Here is a 9220-nt window from a genome sequence, read left to right on the forward strand (position 1 = left end):
ATTAAAGAAAAAAACATTAAATACAGCTACTTAAATTTATCGTTCTTAAAAATTTATTATATTAACACTTTGCGGTCGTATTAAATTTGGCCATAAGTGCCGTGCTGGTCGGAATTGATTTCTGTTGAGCGAGCAGTAATACTTAGTATGCAAGATTATGAAGGAAAAACACAATTTACTCATTCTCATTCTTTTGTAAGCTTCGATATTAAACACAATAATGTTTTCATGCAACAATTTATTGTAAAAATTATAGTTTATAATTCGCTATCATGTTTTGTGTTTCAAAACAGTCTCCATTGTGAAGTCCTGGTTTTCGATGACAAGTGTCGCCAAAATCATTCATTTGGCGCCAATAATGGCGAGTCAGAGGTGGCACTATTAATATTAGATTTCATTATCATGAAGTGGTAGAAGCACCGTATTGGTTCGTGAATAAGTTCTTTAGCCGTTTCCATTCTTTCATAGAAAATGCGAACTGATAGTCCTAAATGGAGATTAGGATACGAAGAAAACAATATATTTAGTATGTTTCTTTGCTGTGGTGACTGAGGTCAGACATACGACCGGAATGGTAAAAATGCTTTGGGGGCTGAGGCATACGACATAAAAGGGTTGATAATAATAATTCTCGCAGTTAGTGTTAATAAAGAATAATTAATCACATTGGTTTTAAAATATGAAAAATATTATACAAATCAACTTTCTCAAATTAACTACTGGTTGATTTCTGTACTGTGTAATCCATACTTAAATCAATGAATAAACAGATTATTTAACTCAAAAAAGGCTAAAACAATCAATTGTTATTTAGAAAATTTAAATTCACAAAATTTGGGGAAAAAATCATCAAGATATGAGTGAAAATATCTATTTGCATAATAGAAGCTAATCCCTCTTTACGAGCATACAAAAATCAGTTAAAAGGAAAAGTAAAACAGAACAAAGAATTAATTGTTGCTGTTGTTTTTAATGGCACTTGCCCTGGACAAGCTCGCTGACGAAGTCAGAGATTTTAAGCCAAGAGAGCGTCTCTTATTTTTAGTAGCGCCAACTAGGGCCAAGAGTACGATTTTGCTACTCACGCATCACATTCGCTTGCGCAACTTCTTTTTACAGGGGGACACATTCACACATCTCACAGATAGAACAGATGAAGAACAACCATGCCCGAACCGGGACTCGAACCCAGGACGCTCAGATCACGGGAAAGACGCGTTACCCCTATGTCAGGACGCCAGCAAGAATTAATTAAACATCTAATTTTAAAATGGTAAAGTAAATTCAATCCTTACTTGCAAGAAACACTTAAAACCTTTTCGATGCAATTTAGTGCCTGTTTTAAACTTGCAGCTGTTTTACACCATTTTTAAAGGTACCATTAGAGCAAAACAAAATTAACTGTTCGGAAACAATTTTCTGGGATTGAATAATTCGTTTTATTATCATTATTGCATTATAATTTTTGATTATAATTGTTCTAAATTTCTCTGATGAAATAAATATTTGCTGAAATGAACTATCTAAATTTCTGTAAATACAGTCTAAAAAATTCATTCATATTTAAAAATTTATGTGGAAGAAAATTCTGAGTTTATTAATTCTGCAAACAGAATATTTGAAAGTCTCATAAGAATTAATAGTTATATTGTCACGTAGATACTTTGGTATAGAACTCAATGATTAACACACGAAGTAGAGCTAAATCAATTTATTAACTGAACACAGAACTGATAATACAGTAACTGACAAATCTTCTGCTTTTATGCAAGCAGAGAAAGTTCCAGAACATTCTTCTGGAGACAGTAAGAAAAGTCCAGAACACTTGTCTGGTAAACTAAAGAAATGTTCAGTATCTTCTGGAACATGAAATAAAGGAAAACCTAAAATCGAGGAATTAAGTATTTACAGATACTATTAATCGCATTGTCTCTAGCGGGATTCGAACCCAGGTCTCTTGATCATGAGACCAGTACCATGACCATTCGGCCATGGAGATTCGACTGTCTTTCTTCAATGCGGCAATAATAATTATAAGAATACAACTTTTATCCTTTTTGACTCATTGACGCCAAATTATGCATAAGAGATTTAATTGAATTTAAGCACAATCAGAATTCTAAGCTAGAGTACCAAAATGTGATTTGTAGCTTACTTATCTAAATTAATATTCATTATCTTGAACTGAATCCAAAAAGACCCCCCTACTATATGTTGTTTCGCCATGGACAAATAAATAAATTGATAAATGCAGATAAAATATTGAAAATGATATTTTAAGCCTTTAAAGAGCCATTTTTTTTCTAGTCATATTATGTTAAAATATTTTTAGGCTTGCAATTAGAATAAGAAAAAGGGATTCATTTAACTTATTAGATAAATTTAATTTGATTAATTAATTAATTTGGTTAATTAATCATTAAGTAACAAATCAAGACACATCATTTTGTCTGAAATATAATGAACTCAAACATCTAAGTTTCTGACTTACTAAAAAAATTTGTCAGAACTTATGCCAACCTACATAATTTCGTACAAAGACTGATAAATTTGGTGGAAAGCATACTTCCCACGGCCCTATAAAGGGTTAATACAATTTATCCAGATTATCTAAAGAAATAGCAAGCATAAGCGTCCAAAATATTAAAGTAATTCAGTCATAAAATAGAAACCCACTTCACCAGACGTAGCAGCAAGTTAAATGTAGAAACTTCCTTTCGAGTCCCTTCTTATACATTTGTTTTACTATCTTTCCTGGGCAGAAGTTTCTTTGGAACTTCATTCTTTATTATACGAGATATCTGGAGGCCATTAATCACAACTCTTCTGGTCTGTTTGGCCTTTCCATTTCAGGCTCATTTGACGCTTCAGAACCCGACACGTACTTCATAGCCATTACGGATACACTTTTATTTCAGTATCATTCGATTGATCTAGCTAGAAACTATCAGGGAAATGGACGTATAAGATGAATAAAACATGAACAGGCGTTAAATATTATATACTGACTGCTAAATTCCATCGATCCCGGTTCAGGGATACATATCTGCATCATCGAAATTTTTGCGGTGATACTCAAAAACATTTCACAGTTCTAAGTTAAAATTCTGATTCATAAATAAGACATTACAACTCGTCATTCAAATAGTGAATCTTTTTAATCGAAAATCGGTTACGATTTTATGATTCACACTAGGTCTATATTTGATGTATTTCTGAAGATTTATGTCGTAGTTTTTATTCTGAATTAATTTACATAAACATTTAATTTGTATTATTTATTCTAAATGCAAGCAAAATTGGTGCGAAACTCATTTTAAAAGTAACTCTAAAGTTTATGTAAGGAATTCTATATAAATTTAATCACAAACTGGATTGATAAAAGCATTCTTTTTAGAATATATTTATAAATTTGTAGCATTTTGCATTGACTTCTTTCAAAATTATATTATTAGAATTTAAATCAAAACATTAAAAAGCATAAAATTCTCTTTTATGTTTCATAGTGGTTGAAAGAGTGATTGTGCTTTTAATAGATAGCTAGAAATTTATATTTTTGTATAAATATTTTGTATTATCGAAATTGAAAAGATCCATATTTACTTTAATTATTAATTATATTTTATAACATTACAATCATTTTTATGTATGTTAAAAAATTCCAAAGAAACCTGCCCCAAAATGCTTATTTGGTATTAATACCATGGTTAAATTTTAATCCAATTAAAATATTTTGCCATAAAACAAATTTAAATATAAAAAATAAAGCTAATGAAAAAATTTCTATTTTTTCTGCCTTTAATAATATTACAATCACAGATATTTGCGTTTTTTTTTCAGATTATTTATTAAATCAGTTTTTCAATGGAGTATAGAATTTTATTTGTTAGTTCTAGTTTTACATGCCTCTTTAATAATTTAAAATAGTTTGTTTCATTTTCGAATGTTAAATTTGATTGTTTTCGAATTAACAACCAAGCAGCATTAACATATAAAACGAGGAGATCAACATATGAACTTGCTAGGAATTTGTTATGTTACTATAAATCTGCACTGCATTGATTAAACGTGTGTTCTCCGTAACTGTTTTTCTTTCGATAGTTATCAAAGTACAAATTTTGAAAATTACAGGCGATGGAAGCTTAATATTTGGTTAGTATTTATTCTTATATGAGTAAAATCAGTATTATTATTTTTTTTATTAGGTGAGGTATTTTTTCTGATTAAGTTTTATTTTTAACTAATATGTACAAAGAAAAAGTATTATAATGATCAAAAATTAGAACTCGGGAATTTTTTTTATCTTCCCCTTTAAGACCTATGGCAATGTTGTTTATATACAACCAAAAATGCGTTCAGCAAGAAAATATATTTTTAGAATTATATCTGTCTATTTGTGTATGAAGACGATAATACAAATCGCATTAAACTAGAGGAATGAAATTTTGTGTATTGTCTTTATTCAAATTTATAGATACATATCAAATTTTTAGTGAAGTACATTTTGGGGAAATCTGTCAGTCTAATTGCACAAGCACAAAAGAACTCGATATTTAAAAAAAGACTTAAGAGTTAGATATATGAAATTTTGTACAAAAAATGTATATTTTTTAAACTCTTGAAACAAATCTATCAAAGTGCTGACCTACACTTCCGCATGCTTATCGTCCTGTCGATTTTAAACAATCATTGACAATTTCTACAAGAAATTCTTAGGCCACGTTAAGTTAGTTTCACTACACGCAGAAGAGCAGAAAAGAACCAAATACATAAATATAAAACAATAAAATATATTCAGTGAGAAAACAAACTTTGAACACGAACAGAGAAAATTTCAAATTTTTTTAATACGTTTCATTTTTTACCATTTTTAAAATTAAAGGATTTTTTTTTTCAAATTTTGTATAGTGGAAGAAGTAAGGACTAATATTACTGGTAAATGTTGACCATAAATCATGTATTTTTTTATTCAGTATCATTTTCCCACATCTATAATTTTTATTATAATAGAAAAAATGCAATAAAAACAGTTTAAAATGACATGGAGACATCATTTAAATTACTTTTTATTTCGTATTAAATTCAAGGAATAATACATATAACTAGCCTTTATTTGAATTTAATCAAAACATTTGACATTAACTTCTTACATTATGAAATGCAGTGAATATAGTAACTTTATTCATTTATTGAAAATTGTTTAATGATTTTGTTAGTAATATCTTCAACTGAAAAAGCAAAAACAAAAACATTTAAAGGCAATAAATTTTCTCAATTTCGCATTCCACAGGGAAGAAAAATCTAATAACAGACAGGAAGATTAGCAGTAAAATATATATCTTCTAACAATAGGAACATTTAAGTAAATTGTACTTAAAAGAAGGTGGGATACTTTTTAACCTCATAATTCAAAGATACTTCAAAAGACTCTTTTTAAAACTGTCTCATAAATCAAGAATTTTTTTAGGTGATTTTCTCCCTTTTCCTAAACGCAGTTTCTTAATAACTAAAAGAAAAATGAATTACACTTTCGAGGTTTTTTTCAGGGTAAGAAATCACTTTTATTACCGAATCTTAGCTTGCCAGAAATGAATTTTTCAACATTGATTTAGTTATCGTTCGCTGTATTTGTCAGTTGAAAATACTGGTAATTCAATTAATTTGTTTTTTAAATTAATGTGACCAAGTAAGAACTTTTTTAAAAAAAACTGTAGAAAATTAAATATTGTTTCCTACAATTTAAAAAACACACTTTATTTGCTTTTATCAATGTTCAACATCTCAAAATTTTGATATAATTACTTTGATGTTTTTAAATCTATAAAAAAAACTTTAAAAAAAGCAAAAAAAAAAAAAAAAAATCTGAGGAAATTTCTTTTCACATTCATCATTTAAAAACATATACTTTTTCTTTATTTATAAGGAATATTTATGTTTCAGTCTTGTCATAGTTTAAGAACTAAGTGACAATAATTCATTGAAATTGACTTTTAATTTTATTTTAACTCAGAAACAATGATCATTTCAATAGAGGTTCGTGTCGGCGTCCTGGCATAGGGATAGCGCGTCTTCCCCGTAATCTGGGCGTCACGGGTTCGAGTTCCGGTTTGGGCATGGTTGTTCTTCCTGTTCTATCTGTGAGATGTGTGAATGTACCCTCCTGTAAAAAGGGGTTGTGCAAGCGAATGAATGATGTGTGAGTAGTCAAGTCGTACTCTTGGCCCAAGTTGGCTCTACGATAAAAACAAGAAGCGCTCCCCCTTAGGCTTAAATCGGCTGTCTTTGAAAAGCGGGCTTGTCCATGGCAAGTGCCATACGAAACAACAACAACAGAGTTTCGTATATCCGATATGATTCTTTGCAATAACCTAATTACATTGTATCAAAAACCTCTTTCGTTGAACTTCTAAGTTTAAGTATAGTTTTGAATTAAGCATAAATTCTTGCTCTTGTTATTTGGATATTTGTGTAATTTATAATTTTTTCAATGCATTTACCTAACAGACATGATAGGAGGGGGGCGGAGGTGAGATTCATGTCAGAAATATGCAGTCGATCATTCTGAAATTACTGTTTATTGGTCGAGTTTCCAGAGGCATTTTTTATATTGATGCTATCAAATCAACAATTTTTCTTTATTTTAAATGGATATAAAGAAAATTTCATCACTTTATTGCAGGTACTTTAGGATAAAGAAGTCGCTACCTTGTATATAACTTAATTGTCTCCTCAAAACCAAAATATTTCCACAGTAAAAATGTTGCCCAACTATATTTGGCTAAACTTTTGAATATGTTAGCCAAATTTCCATCCCAGTCTGTCTTTCTTTCGCCACAGAATATCCCCGAACTTGGAATCTCTAGGTTTCCCTTCGTTGCAGTCTGATGCCCTAATTAAAATACAAATTGTAAATTAAAATGTGTGTGTGTGTGTGTGTGTGTGTGTGTGTGTGTGTGTGTGTGTGTGTGTGTGTGTGTGTGTGTGTGTGTGTGCATGCATGCGTGCGTGCGTGTGCGTTGCGCGCTCTTATGGATCTTAATAAAAAAAATTTGGAAAATTTTGTTTAAATCAAGTTTTTTAAATTTAATTAAAAATATCTTTTATATTATATATTAAAATATCAATAAGCACAACTGCATAGACGCATCCTTAACTAATTTTTATATGTTAAGTGAATCAAAAAGTTTTAATTGGAAAGTTATTAATTAGAAACGAAGGGCACGAAGAAATAAAATTGTTGATTCAAGCATGCATTATATTTTTTTATTACAATTACATTTTGATTACATTTATGGAAGTTCTGCTTCCGTTTTAAATTTGAAAGACTTACCTTTTAAACCTGTTAAAGAAAACGTTAAATTAATTCTTAACATTTAGTATAAATAAATATCGTTTTTCTTACATTACAGTATAAATGAACAGCTTATTTCTTCCCCGTCTGAAGAGATCACCATCTTTTATTTGCTGTTAATTTTTTTTTTCTTTTTGAGATGAATGAGTTCAAATTTATGTGCTAAAGAAAGTGGTAGAATTTATCCGCTTCATTTAATCTGTTTTCGATTCCCGTTTCGCTATTTATTTTACTCGCAAACGTGCCATTTTAAGAAATTGAGTTTCCAAAAGATTGGTGTTTGTTACTGTTGTTATTATTTTTTGCCAATCCAATACTTTTTGAAGGATCCTTTCCTATAGTCTTTTTAATAAATCGTTCTTTGTGTGATTTTTGAAATCATTTCTTTCTTTTTTTTCCTTCGAATAAGTTTAGTTCCTATACTTGTTTTCTTAACCATGCGTAAGATTTTAATGCTTTTTGTATCTATATGCAGTCATGGAATTTTTGCAACGCAGTTTATCTGTATCGTTTTAAATATAAAAAATCATAACAGTTGACGGATTGGAAAGAGGCAGGTTGATTTTATTTGAATAAATTGACTTATTAAGCTGATAAAATATATTTGAAATATTCTATTCATTCAATTCTTCCTTCTACGGCATTGGTATAAGCTGTTGTTCAAGACTATATCTACAACTAGGTTATGGTTTTCTTAGAAGAAAACTGAATGAAACTTTTTATATAAATCGAATATTTTAATATCGAAAGATTATATTTAGGACAATAATAATAATTGGTGATAGTAATAATAATTGTATAGTTGATAATAGTTTGCAATTTATAATATTATTATATTCAAATAGAAAAATGTCCTAATTCTTTTGAAGAAAATTATTTAAAATTTAACAAAAAAAACAATTAAAAAGCTTTTCTCCCTTCTTAACGGCTGTTTTCGTTGTCTTCCAAAGCGATTTTCAAAAGTAGCATAGCTATTTCATTATTTTAGATATAGAAAATAATAGATATAGTGTAAGTGTCCTACTTTCACTATATCTATTAAAAATGTAATAAAAATTTGACTTCAAAGATAATCTATTATACTGGACCTTCTATTAAATGACGCTAATTGCAATCCTTGTGATGAAATATCCTGCGTGATAGCCAATTAAAACTTTTTTGCAAAACTACAAAACATAAAAGCAAACTCAAAGTTTTTTCATAATTTTTGATTTTAGATTGTTTTACATAATTGTAAACTCTTCCGTTTATAGCCGTGTCAATAAATGTTTTGTAATTTTTACATCAGTTTTTAAAAATAAAAACAAAAGTCATTACATGTTAAAAAAATGGGAAAATTCATATATGGACATAAAACAAATAATAATCTAAAGAATAACTTCCGAATAAAACAAATTACCGAATGTTTGGTTTTTGAAAAACCCTTTCAAAACTAATTTCCTAACCGAAGTTATACATTGATTAACAACGTGTTTCATCATGCAATATATGTTCGTAAATTGAGCGCTGATGTCTTGGAGATGTCGTCACACCCTAAAACCGAAAGCGAAAGCTAACTCAAGAGTAGGGAAGCGAAAGTAATTTATAATGGAACACGAGCCGAGCTTCCATTACGGACATCATATACAATTATTTGACTTTCACTCGATGGAAAGAGTAAGAAGAAAGGTGTCTATTTCGAGGGCTTGTTCAAGGTAGCAGAAGGTGGAAGATGGGCTGACACACAGAGATTCTTTGAGTAAATGATTTCATCTATTTTGCTGTTCATTCCAAAAATAAGTAATTATTATTTGGTTGAAAGATTTCATGGAAAATGATAATAAATAATTCTCAAAAAAGAAGTTATAGATTTTTGAATTATTTCCCATT

Source organism: Argiope bruennichi, chromosome 3 (assembly GCF_947563725.1).
Source record: "Argiope bruennichi chromosome 3, qqArgBrue1.1, whole genome shotgun sequence".
Lineage (NCBI taxonomy): Eukaryota > Metazoa > Arthropoda > Arachnida > Araneae > Araneidae > Argiope > Argiope bruennichi.